Genomic DNA, 15,150 nt, shown 5'->3' with positions numbered 1-15,150 from the left:
GTCAGATAGGACGGCGGATCGGCCAGATAACTGATCCATTGTCCTAGTGTGTACCCAGCTTTAGTTGCCCAAACACATTGACACCTACAGTCAGGACACATGTGCTCTGGATAATTTGCTTGACTGCAGTCACACTGCTCTGCACACTCACAATGCCCCAACCACTTATTTATTGCTTTGGTTGTGGCAGACTTTACAACTATAGCCTGTTCTGCCTTCACAAGCTTACAGCAGGAGCCAGGTACCCCACTACTCTAATTAATATACTCCAACCGGTGCCCACACAGTATATTGGAGGGCTGAATGCCTTACACCCTGTACTGGATAGGAAGCTGATTGATGTATTACCACCACTGGTGGGACACTAGCATTTGCTCACTCAGTGAGATTACAGTAAGTATTCTGACTACTGGTGGGAAGTGACAGATATAGAAGGTAAATAGAAAAAAGGTTGAGTGAGAGTGGGCGCCTCAGTACAAGAGGCTTCTGCCTAACCTCACCATCTGTGGATCTATCCCCAAAGCTCCAGAATCATGTCTGTGGTGAGTATTAATGTGGTGTAGACTCTTGAGTGACAAATGCGGGATTTATACACTGTAATAAATATTAAAATTAGTTTAAAAAAAATTTAAAATGAGTGAATGCACCTCTTTTTGAATATGTTCCTTTTATTCATCAATTTGAGATTTCTCTCATGAGGACATGGAAGATAAAAGTGAAATATGCACAATGTGTAAACCAGTCTCAAGAGGTAAGCTGGCCACACATCTAAGGATTATCTGTCCAACCAGCCAACTAGTTGATTGTATGTATACCTTACCAGATTTTCATTCCAACCAATCAGCAATTTGCTCCCAAACGCTGGAAAATGGTCTAAAAACTGTTTGATCTAAACAATTTGTTCAAACTTGTCTGAACTCCCATTTTCATCTGTTTTCTGGCATTTAGGAGCAAATTGCTGATCATCAGTTACTCCCATCCGTTACCAGATTTTCATTCCAACCAATCAACAAGTTGGCTGTAAGTTGGTCTAGTGTGTGACCAGCTTTACAATGAAAGCATAAGTTGAATATATAGAGCACACAAACTCGCTAAGCAGAGTTTGGGTGGACTCCTATAATGGTATCTTTTTTTAAATTATTTTCTTCTAAGTGGGAGAGAACATTTCTGGGAGGTGTTTTATTATATAGAAACATTCTCCTTGTATCATAACATAATGAATGCAGTTTGAGGTAGCAAACCTTGCTTACACTTTTAAAATGCTAATGGTGTATATAACTGTTTCTGTAGAAAGTGTGTTGGTGCGTACCAATACTCCTAATGTGAAGTATTCAAGTGTGTAAAGGTATCTTTTGGTCCAGATGAACAGACTGCTATAATGAAACATAACAGGTATTGACATATAAATGAAAATTGAAGCATTGTAAAGGAGGACAAGAATATTTGCACTGGAAATGAGTGTGTCACACAACAGCTCAGGTTTGGTTTCTGTATGGTTATAAATTTAGTAGAGGGCAAACTTTCAAAAAAAAAAAAAAAGACATGCTTTAATCCAATGCAAGGTCGACGTCCCCCCCCAAACAATACCCACCTGCCAGCCAACGCATTTCGAGATTGGGCTCTCTTTAATAAGGCATGAAGGGAAGTAAAAGCCATCCAGCTTAAATAGTGCCCAGCAATGAAAAAACGGCAGCAGTTCCAGTCCACAGACGGGAAGTTACCGATGAGTCCATACTCCATTCAAATATACGAAAACAAATATCACCTTGGTCTAAAATAGTTGGGTGCATATCCCCATGTCTGATTGGCATCACAGCCAGAGAGCTGCCATCATGCAGCTAGATATCAGTGACCAGAAGTTCCCATACGGGGGTAGGCATAGCCATCAATGGTTATCATTGATAGTAAAATAGCAAGTAATCATCAATGATTACAAAATATTCACTGGATGACCATCAATGGTTTCACCAACCGATGGTCATCTGTCTTTTCACAGACTGGCCCCTAGGCCAATCAAAACATGGGGGCACAGGTGCCAGAGCTATGCTCCATATCTCAGCACTTGTAAAAGTATAACCAAATGGGTTTTCTTTTTGCTTTTTTTACCATTGATGGAGGGAAGCCATCTCGTTCTCCCTCCATCGATGTCAAAAACATTCAAATAATAATTTTGAATGGTCGATGGCGATCCCTATCAAGGGATTTTAGGAAACTTTTGTTCTCTAAATTTAGATTGCTCTCAGCTGAGAGTCCCAGAATGTATGACACCAATAATTCCTGTCAGGTCGCCAGGGTTAACAGTAAATGTAGTATTCATATAAATTAGTTTCCTGCAGTTATATAGTAAATGGTACACATCAAGGATTATGGAGAGAACCTATGCGTTTATTTGGGAGTTATCACCCCTACTTTATACAAAGGTTCTATACCTTTTGTTTATTTACATATTGCCATTTGGAACACATATATTGAAGAAAGTGACAATTGTTTTTCATATGTTCTATTACTTCAAGAAATAAAAAAAAAAAAAATTTTTTTTATATTTAAGACCAAAAGTGTAGTTGATGCAATAGTATAGCAAGTGATTTCTAGCTAATATTTGTTTTATATATACTGTAATTTACATGCAAACAATAGTAAAATTATATTTTAACTACCTTTGAGCCTCATTGTTTCACTTGATAAGGGGCAGTTCTCTGACCCAATAGTGACTTATTTTTTACTAATTCAGAAGCTTTTAGCACTTGCAGCACAATAGGCTATATATTCACTTGTAGGTTTCCATACACAGAGCTCCAGGAGTGTCCCATTCAGCATATTGTTGCTTTATAGAAAAATATACACCAGCTGTAGCAATGATTTAGCTCAAATGTTTATCTAGTGCTAAAGCAAACCAATAAAACCATCCCACAACCCCAGCAGCTGTTACCAAAAGTGTAGCCACTAGGTGGCGGTATAGAGCTATGAAGATATTATCTAGAATGGCTTGGATGTGGAAATCACCCTGAACTACTGTCAAAAGCACTTGGCTCTGTTCCATTGTTGCTGTTTGTTGTACAATAGCACGGGAGGAAGCAGATGCCCACATACAGTACTCTGAAATCAAGAGTACTGGTGGAAAAGTTCCTCTGTAATAAATGAAACAATTTGGAAATTTGATGGACCCTTTGTGTTACCTCTTTCTAGTGCCAGTCTGCAACTCTTAGTCATGTGACATTACTGCAGTTTGGAGAGTCCGTATTCCTCGGCAAACAAGACACTATGCATGTAAATCAGTTACTGCAATTAAATAATTTTTCTCCATAAAAACTTACTTTACAATTGCAGATTCTATACTACTGCTTTATTCATCATCAGTAAGTGGCAGCTAGAGCACATTAGTGGTACAAGCCTGATTTAGCTCATGACAGCTGGAGAGAGAAAGAAATGCACCAATAACTAAACCTGCAGTGTCACACCCCTCTTGTCTAGGCAGACACACGTCACCACATCTATCATTCATGTATCAAGGACTACAAGGTATAATTTAGAAACATATTACATCTGAAGTGTTTGCAGTCAGATTTGAACAATTTCATTTATTTTAATACAGTCTGAAATCGTTCAAAGCATTGGTAAAAATCGTTCATCTGACCGTGTGTATGCACCATAACACGTTTAAAATCTCTGCTAATACTTATTATAGGTGTAGTTATTTTGTTTACATTTTTTTTTTTTTAGTTAAACTATTACTGAGATTAAGAGGGGAATTCAATTAGAGGCGAAAAGCCATATTCGCCTGTTTTTTTGTGAAAAATTCGCCTAAAAGAAAAATTCGCCAAATTCAATTCCAGGACAATTTCGCCTAAGTGGAAACAATTCTCCAAAAATTATTCTCCAAGCAATAGCTGGTGAAAAGAAATGCAAAATCTTTATTTTGGGGTGCAAACGTGGGGAAACAACTCAGACCCCTTGGGACAGCCCCCCAAAGGACAAATACGCAAAAAAACCAGAAACTAAAACCTAAGAACACCCCAAAAAAGACATATTTTTGGGGTGTAAATTTAAAAAGTGGGGGGATAAACATTAAAAGTAGCGAAAAAGACTTCTTGGGGGTCCACAAGTATGGGTCAGGTGTTTTTGGGATTGCAGGTGCATGCAGCAGGTGGATTTTTCACGTTTTTTAAAAGTTCACTTTAGAGACATAAAAACATGCTTGCACCCATTTTTCAAGCACCCCAAATTTGACAGGAATTCTTATTTTCACCAAAAACTACAGCTTTATGCTATTCTTCACCACTTTTACAAAAACGCTAATAGCAAGCAATTTACACAACTTAAGTACACAAAATAGCTTTATTAGGGTTATTAGTACACATCTATACTGATTCCCTATGCTAGTGCATCTTTTTCTGGGGTACGGACTGATTTCCCCAGTTCTTTCAATACTTTTCACCTGTTCCGTATTCGCCTGTTTCCGTGTTCGCCTGTTTTGCAATTGAATTAGGCGAAAAGCGGGGACGAGCACGGAATAAATTCGCCTCTGAAACAGGCGAATTAAGCGAACAGTCGGACAGGCGAAAACTTCGCCTCTAATTGAATATGGCTCTAAGGGCCATATTCAATTTGGGAGCAAAAAGTTAGTGCTGGACTTTTCGCTCCACATCGCAGGTTTTCCGGGGATAAAGTATCGGGCGCGTGCCCGCTTTATCCCCGTATTCCATTAGAAATCAACGAAAACGGGAGCCGGCGGAAAGGTTAAGTATCACCGAAAAAAACGGGAATTTTTAGGAATTATTCCAGGGACCCCCCCTTAAGATGTTTAGACATGGGGGATCTCTATGGGTACCCCCAGTTTTACCTGCTGAAGGAAGTCGGGGTTTCTAATAGCCGCGGCAGGTGCATATTTGCGGCTATGAAGAAGGGGTGAAGAATAGCACTTAGGAATAGTTATTGTTACAAAAAAAAAAAAAAAATTTATCAAATTTGGGGTACATGAAAATGGGGTTAAGCATTTTTTTTAAAGTCCCTAAAATGATTTTTAAAAATTTTGCAAAAATGCACCTGCCGCAGCTAAGTACACAGAATTTTTAAATGACATTCCCAGGGATGCAGGCTATTTTTTTTTAAGCCTGCACCCCTAAATCCCAATTCTGCACTTTTATTTCCAACATGTACAACATGGTGAAAAGTTATCCCCGTTTTTTTCAAAGACTTTTTGAACCTGCGAAGAGTCTGAAATTGAATATGGGGATAATTGAAATAGGCAACAATGACGTAAATTATCGCCGATTCCGACATTTCGCTCCAAATTGAAAATGGCCCTAAGTGTAAATCATGTTACCCATCACTGCTCTAAATAATCCAGATCACACCTGTCCTGAGATCTTAGGTCAGTGCTGCAGCATTTACATGCAGTATGATGGGGTATTGCATAGCTGGCTAAAAAGAAGAGTTATGGTAAACTTACCATGTACCTGCTTCTTGAGAAAGACGTTCAATATGGAGAAACGCGTTGAGGATTACAGGTGCTGCCTATTACAAGCACAACATTGCGCTGACTGTGCCCCTACTGGGATTTACATTTGAGCTGTATGCCGGCTCTATCCTGGTGGCTTGACTCGCTGGGGTTCCTTTCCTTGCACTAAATATAGGCGTGGTCGCCCAGAACGGACCTGGCTATTGCCTGCTCACTACCCAGGAGTTATCCAGCCTCCCCATGCACCTATATTGGCGGTTGCAGTCTTCTGGGGCTTCCGCTTGCTGTTGATCGCGGTGTGGCTTGGAGGGATTTAAAGCCAGTGAGTGTTATTGGGGACAATTTGCTGGTATAGCGATCATCCAGGAGCAAGTCCGCTCCCCACATCCATTCTACTAGCAGTTGTAGTCAGTTGGGGCTCCCGCTTTCTATAGATTGCGATAGTAAGGAGGAGTTTAAATCCAGTGAGGATTACCACTGAGGATAAATTGCTAAATCCAACTAGCAGCTTGATATGAATGGTTATCCCTCTACAGAGTCTAATTAGACCGGACTATATATATATATTTAAATTTTTTTCTAACAAAGATTACCTAGATTTATTCCATGGAGGACTGATCTAATGCTGAATGTTTTAAATGCTTGTCCTGTTTCCCTACGTTTTTTTCTCTGGAGAACATTGCTACATTTTTTTAAAGGGTGCGAGGAAAAAGAAAATATTTTCCTTTGAGAAAACACTGTCAATTTGATACATTTTTAAAGTGTCACATTTTTCCATTGCAAGTTTGTAACACTTGGAATACTACTGCTATATTTGCACACTCATTGGGCCGTATTCAATTAGGTGCGAAAAGTTTCATGAGTGACGTCATTTCGCCATGCGAAAAGTTTTCTCTGTATTCAATTCCGGAGACTTTTCGTTGGTGTGGAAACTCAATGCAATGGAACCGGCAAAAAAGTTTCGCCTATGAAAAGTGCAGAATTGGGATTTATGGGTGCAAACTTCAGAAAACCACCCTGCACCCTTAGGACAGTCTCCCAAAGGTAAACTGTGTCAAAAAAGTAAAAAAAAAAAAAAACACTTTAGATCACCCCAAAAATGTTTTCATTTTGGGGAGTGAAAAAGTCAAAAACTAGAGAAATAGACTCCAGGGGGGCCCCTAAGTATTCCCCAGATGTTTTTAAGTTTGCAGGTGGATTTATTTTTTTCATTTTTTTTTAAAAGTTCACTTTAGCAACTTTAAAATATGCTTGCACCCATTTTTCATGTACTGCAAATTTGCTGGGACTACTTATTTTCTGCAAAAAATACTGCTAAATGCTATTCTTCACCACTTATGCTAAGACGCTAAATAGCAGCCATTGAGAACATTTAAGTACCCCAAATACCTTCAGCAGGCTTATTCGGGGGGTATCTACAGTGATCCCCAGTGTCATTGCATCTTTTGGGGGGTGTCAAGCTGATTTCCCCAAATCTGACAGGACTTTTCGCATGTTCGTTTCGCTAGGTCCCGTTTTCGCTGATTTCTAATTGAATACGGGGATAAGCGCGATACTTTTTCGATTCAAGCGAAAAGTCCGGCATGCAAAAAAGTATGGAACTTTTCGATCCGAATTGAATATGCCCCTTAGTGGGTTATATCCGCTATAAGAATAGTATACTAATAACTTGTACTCCCTATTTGAGATTAAGGAATATTATATGATTGTATTGATTGCCGTATACTCCCGAGAGTTTAGATTTCTGTTTTAATAAATATATTAAACTAATTCAATTATTATTAGTTCTAAGCGCTACAGCACAGGGGGAGGGAGGGAAGGGGGGAGGGGAATCCTAAAGCAGTTGTTCACAGGCGGGAACGCACCTGAGCTGACAGGAGAACCCTACGCCCGAAGGAAGCATTCTGAGAGGCAAATGTATCAAAGGCATAAAAGAAAGGTGTGGACAGAAGACCAGGTGGCTGCCTTGCATAGCTGTTCAGCTGAGGCTTCACGCCGGGCTGCCCACAGAATGAGTACAATGAGCAGATACTGAAGCCGGCACAACAAGGTCAGTCTGCGTGTAAGCCTGTGAGATACTCTGGCCAGATGGATTTGCATAACTGTTAGCTGACCATCCCTTCTTGTGGAATCCATATAGGACAAAGAGGGAGTCCGATCTCCTGAAGAAAGTAGTGCAGTCCATGTAGATCTTCAGATCACGGACCACATGCAACGAGGACTCACCTGCCGAGAGATCTGGTGAATTAAATGCCGGAACCACATTTTCCTCATTCAGGTGGAAGAGAAACCACCTTGGGAAGGACACCTGGGTGTGTATGAAGATCAGTCCTGTCCCTGATCAAAGCTTAAGAAGGGGGAGCAACATGAAAGTGCCCCTAAATCTTATACCAGATGCTATAGCCACAAGAAACAAACAGTCTTCGCAATGAGCCACTTGACATCCACTGCTGCCAGGGGTTCGAATGGAGGTTCCTGAAGTGCTTGGAGCACCACTCACAAATCCCATGGAGCCACAGGAGGGACAAAGAGAGGTTGTATATGTAGTACACCTTGAGGGTGTGAACATCCAGTATAGTAGCAATTCTGCTCTGAAACCAGATAGACAAAGCAGAGACCCGCACTTTCAGAGATGCTAGGTGGAGACCTAAATCTAGTCCAGCCTGAAGAAGGCATGCATTCAAGAAACCTTAAAGACTGCGGGTCATAGTTTCTTGTGGCACACGACTGGAAATACGAATGCCATATTCTGTGGTATATCCTGGCTGATGCCGGTTTGCATGCTCTGGACCACAGAGCTGGAGAAACCCTTAGCCGTTAGGATGGATGTCTTAAGAGCCAGGTAGATAAAGACAGACGGGCTAGGTCTGGATGTAGACATGGACTCAGACAACAGATCTACCCGTAAAGGAATTTGAAGAGGAATGTCTATGGAGAGCTATTGAAGATCGGAGGACCACTGACGTCTTGGGCAAGTCGGAGCTATGTGCCCACCTCCTGTTTGAACTTTCAAAGCACTCGAGGAAGTTGGGATTTTGGAGGGAAGAGATATGAAGTTCTATTTCACCGACAATGCAACTATGAAGGCCACATCGGGGTCCTGTGTTCTGGCTCCATAAATTGGAAATTTGCTGTTATTTCTTGAAGCCATGAGATCCACTTCCGTTAGACCCCATTTGTCCCCTGGAAGCTGAAATACTTGTGCATGCATGAGAATGCTCTCTACATCCAGATCGTGGCGGTTGAAGAAAAGCTTCCCAATTGAAAATCCCCGGGATGAACACTGCGGAGATAGCTGGGAGAATGCAGGACACTTCTCTTATTGCTGACTGACTTCAAGTGCCCCCTTGATGATTGAGGTAGGCCACAGCCATGGTGTTGTCGGACTGCATTTGTACTGGCCAGTTTTTCAGAATATTCTGAGCCAAAGTGAGAGCTCTGTAGAAGGCTCGAAGTTCCAGGATATTGATTGGTAACACTGCCTCGATTATGAATAAAGAATGGTACCAAAACATCCTCCAAGAGCGACTTCTCCCAACCATCCAAGAACAGTGTGGTGACGAACAATGCCTTTTCCAGCATGAAAGAGCACCTTGCCACAGGAGCTCCTAACCCTATCCCCCCGTAGCTGTCCGCGCCCGCCGCCCGGCTTACCTTAGTTCGGTAAGCCGGGCATCAGGCTCCCGGCATAGGGAAAATGATAGTCGTCAGGATTTTGCCACCCCTGCTGGGATTAGACAGTCGGGAAGCCGGCGGTCGGCATTTCGACTGTTGGCTTCCTGACTGCATCCCCTATATATGACTCAATATTATATGAAACAGCTAAATAAATAGAAAGAGATAGATATATCTATCTATCTTCTTCGGGGTCCATAGCCATTACGTTGGGGTCACCAAACAGTTAACACAAACGAGCTCTCTGCTCCCAGGATGCACCGGGGTTCCTCCACATTTACCCCACCCCCTGCCTCAGGTAGCCAGTTCTTCCTGTTTGGTGTGCTGACCACATAAGACAGTGGGACTGCTGGAGCAGTCCTGCAGACGAGTAACTAAAAAAAAGGGGAGGGAAGTTGGCTATCCCTGAGTATGCCTTGTTCCCAGGAAAGTGCATAACATTGGAATCCTACCAACTTTTGTTGCTTGGATTCAGTACCAATTGAGGTAAATCTACAGGTAGATTTTGCAAAACTGGTTAGTTAGGCATGAATGTTCTACTGTTCAAAAATGTACTTTCCTGAAACCCCTAAACTGCAGTTTGGGATTAGAGTGCTTCACATGTAGGTTTTCTGTAAACCGACGCTTGTTGTGGGTTACTTGCAAATGTTCTCAGGAGATTTGGCCTCCGCCTTGAAGAAAGGATGTTCTGTAATTCAGAGGACAAGAAACTTACTTCTGGCTGTATTTATTACAAAGCTTTGTGAACTGAGAAAATGTGGCCCTAGGGGGTTAGGTTTTGTCGAGTATGTTCTTTTCGTCAGACTGGATGGTCACTGATCTAGCAGCACTTTCTTCCCGCTTCCCCGTTTTAATAAGTCATCGGGAGACAGCGGTATTTCATACTAGGGCGGAATACCTTCCAAGAGTGGTATTCTGGTTCTATATGAATGTAGAGATTGTGGTCCCAGCTTTCAGACTACAAGCCTCTCGGTAGGTGAGGCTTCCTTGGATGTTGGCCGTGCGCTACATAATTATGTGGATCGCGCCAACAGCATGAGGAAGTAAGTTCCTTTTTGTACTGTAGGACAGTCATAAGGCTGTCCAGCCGATAAGCGGACGCAGGTCAGATGGATTCATATGACAAATCCTCAGGTCAGACTAGTCTGGAAGTGCCAGACTCAGTAAAGGTACATCCACACGGTCAGTGGGGCCTTCGTGGGCGGCCTGCTGGGGTGCCTCTGCTGAATAGTTCTGCAGGGCAGCCACATGGTCTTCCGTCCACACCTTTGTCAATTGTTATGCCTTTGACACTTTTGCCTCTCAGGATGCCTCCTTCGGGCGTAGGGTTCTCCTCTCTTCCGAGAGTCAGGAGCGTCCCCGCCCGTAGGTTTAGTGCTTTGGGATATCCCCAACGTAATGGCTGTGGACCCCGAAGAAGAAAATAAGAGTTATGGTATAACACACCTTTGTTAAGTTTTTCTTCGAGGTCCATGGGGTCCACAGGACACCCACCCAGACGCACCTGTAGTTCTGGGGGAGGTTTCAGTAGTTTCTCCTCTTGAGAGTCTGGACTCATGAGTTATGGGTTTCTTCTTTCTTACCCTTTGTTAGTCTCCGCCTGCTTGAGCTTGGTAACGAACTGGCTACCTGAGGCAAGGAGGGGGGTATATGAGGAACCCCGATGCATCCTGGGAGCAGAGAGCTCGTTTGTGTTAACTGTTTGGTGACCAGGATTCATACCCCAACGTAATGGCTGTGGACTCCATGGACCTCGAAGAAAAAAAAAAAAGAGTTAACAAAAGGTATGTTATACCATAACTCTTATTATCTATCTCACAATGTAGAATACAACAGTGTTAAAAATGCCAGCATCTAGTATGCAACGCTATATATGGCACAAGGTGCAACAGCACAATATATGTATATAAAGGTAGCACAATTTAGTGTGCAACTGCACTGCTGGTAGCCCCTCTGGAGTGGCAGCGCTTTATAAGGCACAAGTTAGTTGCAAAGCACTACATCCAATACCAGGGAGCGTGCAACCGCGTTAGATATGGCACCATGTAGTGTGCAACGCGGTGTCAAGTATGCGATAGCCCTCACAAATGTGAGGTACAATGACCCTCTATACCTTAGTATGACAATTATATCTAGCCCTTTCTTCTACTGTACCCTTACAGTATAAAAAAGGAGAAGTTAGCGCTAGCACAAGTCACACAAATCTGAAAGAAAACAAAATCACATTTTCTGCAATGGGCACTAATAACTACACAGACCACAGTGGCTGGTAGGAAATATCGCTGTACGACCTGGCCCTTGAGAGAGGTATATAGGGAGACTGGACCCAGCGATTCCCGGAGGCCTGCTTGCCTAAAATAGCTGCAGTGTGTCTGAGGGGGTGAAGGAGGAGCCCAGGGAACACCAGGACCGCAGTGGAACGGCACCCTAAGCTGGGGGAGGGGCTGCACGGAGAGGGCCTTTTTCCTCTGGCTGACGTTAACCACCGGGTCCCCTGGTCTTAAATTATGCCTCTGCACCAGTATGTTAATGCCCCGGTGGTCTAGTGGAGTGGTGGGCTGCCTCCCCAGTTTCCACATCAGCGCCTCCAGTCTGTCTCCGGAGACCAGAGGCAAGACTGCACTATTATGCGGGTCCCCGCGAATTGGCCTTACCAGTCCCCTGGATTCTGGGCTGCAGTCTGGGGGTCCTGGGAGCTTGCTGGCGATGGGGTGGCAGCATAGATGTCCGGAGGACAGTCTGGTGCCGCTCACCCGTCTGGTAGAAATAAAAATTCAATAACTGAAAATAAAAGCTTGGGCTGCATAAGGCAGACCCCTGTTATAATGGTGGTTCAGCTCCTTGCCGGACGCCAATAAAACTGAAGTGCACTCAGGCTGTGGGCGGGGTATAGGGGGAAGGACTGGAGCATCATGGGTTTGAAAAGCTGTGCTGTTTGTGTCCGGTCGTCCAGGTCCCACCTACACCCCAATGTCTCCCTGTGGAGCCCTATGGACCCTGAAGAAGAAATTATATATATTTTGTAGAGTTACGTTTTGCCTGCAGCTTTAGCAACCAAGAATATATTCAATAGAAACACAGAGCTGGGCTAATATTTGTGGGGGCTGCTGACAGCAAAACTTGTCAAACTGAAACTAGTGCAGGCAGTGGACACACACTACTCTCTGGTCAGCACACAAAGCACTGGGAGACAGGCAGGTAGTGTGTGACGGGACTGTTTGAAATACTAGTTTCAGGTCATACAAAAAACAAAACCCATACACCAATTCTGCTGTTATACAAATTATACAAGCTCCCCCTACCACCAATTGTGACCACACTATATCATTTGTATTATTGCCCAACCATAGCCCTATATGCCCCCATTCCTCACCTGATATCTGACCATGTGGCAGGCATAGCCACATGATAATGTGATGTGCCAGTGACATTAGAATTTCCTCAACAGAAAGAGGAACTAGCCACGGAGAGTGACTAAAGATTCATCGTAGCAGAGGTCAATTCCTGTACCTGAATCACCTGCCAGAATGGGGTGCATGGGGACCTCAGAGCCAGCAACGTAGCTGACCCTCCTGTAATCTGGTTCTCCGGAAACCTCTAACATACATCAAAAGAGGCCTGTATAAGAAATCTAAAAGCATCAGCGGCAGCCACCTAACAAACATCTCTTGGGGTATATAAAAGAAAAGCCAATACAAGCTGTATCTGCAAGTCAGATAGGAGCTACACTTGTGGAACCATACAAAAACAAGAGATATGGTAAGAACTTACCTTTGTTATCTCTGTTTCTACGAAGTCCATAGGGTCCACAGGGTTGACCTTGGGGGTATAGGTTGGGAACCAAATCCGGGCACCACGCAGTTAAAGCTTTTAGCTCCCAGGATGCACTGGGTCCACTCTCCCTATAACCCCACCCCCAAGCCAGAGGCACCTCAGTTTGTAAGTAGCCAAAGGCCGGAGGAGGAGAGAAAAAGAGAGAGAAAACTGGAACACTCAATAACCATACTCACCGAAATGGGAGACGGAAAACCGGTGACCAGCCACACAGCCCATATGAAGCCAGGTGCGTCAGGGCGGGCGCCCTGTGGACTTCGTAGAAACAGAGATAACAAAGGTAAGTTCTTACCATATCTCTTGTTTTCTACTTCAGGGTCCATAGGGGGTCCACAGGGTTGACCTTGGGGATGTCCCAAAGCAGTTCAACCAAGGGTGGGGACGCTCCTGTGCTGAGAGGAGAATCCGTCGCCAAAAAGGAAGCATCCTGAGAGGCAAAGGAAACCAATGCCTAGAACCTTAAAAAGGTGTGGACAGAAGACCACGTGGCCACCTAGTAAGGCAAAACAGCCGAGGCGCCACAGCGAGCCGCACACGAGGGTCACATGGCCCGAGAAAAAACAAGCATCAACAACAGGAAGGCCTACCCATGGGTAGGCCCCTGAGGAAGACCTACGAGGCCATCCAAGCCAACATTTGGTTATAGGCCGGCCATCCTTTCCTGTGAAAACCAGAAATCTCAGACCACCAATAAGGAGTCCGATTTCCGTAAGGAACCTGAACGGATCACATAAATCCAAAGAGGCCAGACCACAGTCAATGAGGCCACACCAGCCGAGAGGACTGGGGACAGAATGGCCGTACCATAAGTTCCAGAATAATATGGAACCTGAAAACCACTAAGAAGAAACACAGGGCGAGAGCAACTCCCACCCTGACATGATGCCCTCCAGAAGAGGGAGCCACATGAGAACGCTCCCAATTCAGACACTCTCCTGGTTGATATAAACACCCTGAGAGAAAGAGAGAGCCTAAGCAATAGACCATGTAATGGCTATCACAACCAGCGGTTCCATTGACTGTCCCCGGAGGTAACGAAGAACCACTACTTACTCCCAAGGAGTCCCTAGGGAGGACAAATGGAGGCATAATCAAGAAAACACTCCAAAGGATGAACTGGATACCAGAGTGAAGCAATTCCATATCTTAACCATACTGACAGTGTAGAGATCCGCACTGTCAGGAAGACCAGGCCAAGTGTGAAACCCAAGCCAGCCGGAAGGAATGCCAGAATATCTGGAAATCCTGGACACCGGAGGATTGTATCGACAGGTACAATACCATAAGATTTATGGCTGCCACAGTTTGTGGTAGGTCCCAGCAAAAGCTGATCCATGTGCTCTAATCATTCCAACGATGACAAAGCCAGGGAAGCCGTAAGACCACTGTAAGGACACAGTCAAAGACAAACGACCCAGGTCCAAGGCAAAACCAAGGACCCTGAGACAACAGGTCCGGGCAGTGAAGCATCAGGGATGGAGTATCGATGTAGAGACTCCGAAGATCCAAGTACCCCTGACATCTGGGGCAATCAGGAGCCACCAGCAGGAAAGCATCTCCGTCTCGATTGAAAACACTTCCAAAGACCTCGAGGAAGAAGGGAGACCGGAGAACACAGGTACACAAAGTGGAAGGACCACTTCAACGACAAAGAGTCGCTGAAGTTTGCTTCAGAATCCCCAGAGCTGAACTGTAACACCATAGTGTGATAAAGTCAGAAGGCCATGAGGGTCACCTCAGGGGGGCTCCCCCTGCTCACCAGGAGATGAAACCTCTCTTGGGGAAGAGACTAGTCCCCGGGATGCACGTCGTGACGGCTGAGGACTCCCGCTTCCCAATGGAGAGCTCCTGAAATGAATGCTGCCGAGATGGTCGGGAGGAGACCCTCGGACTATGTCCGAATATGTGACATACCTGTCATTGCCACCCAACGAACAGTGTTGCTAAAAAGGAAGCCACTGTCCTGACCCTGTCGGACTGAACCTTTTCAGGTTCACCGGGAAACAAGAGTTATGCCAGAGTAAGTTAATTGACAGGGTGGAATCGACAGACGTCCAACTGCACTGAAAAGGATTCGATCCAGACACTGTCCCTAGCAAAGAAAACCCTGGACGAGATGGCCATAGCCACCCGGACAGGGACCGACTTGCCTCCGGAGAGAGCATCATCGTTTGAACAGTTAT

Source organism: Taudactylus pleione, unplaced genomic scaffold (genome assembly GCF_031769625.1).
Source record: "Taudactylus pleione unplaced genomic scaffold, aTauple2 ptg000707l, whole genome shotgun sequence".
NCBI classification, from domain to species: Eukaryota; Metazoa; Chordata; class Amphibia; order Anura; family Myobatrachidae; genus Taudactylus; species Taudactylus pleione.
This window is presented reverse-complemented; position numbering follows the sequence as displayed.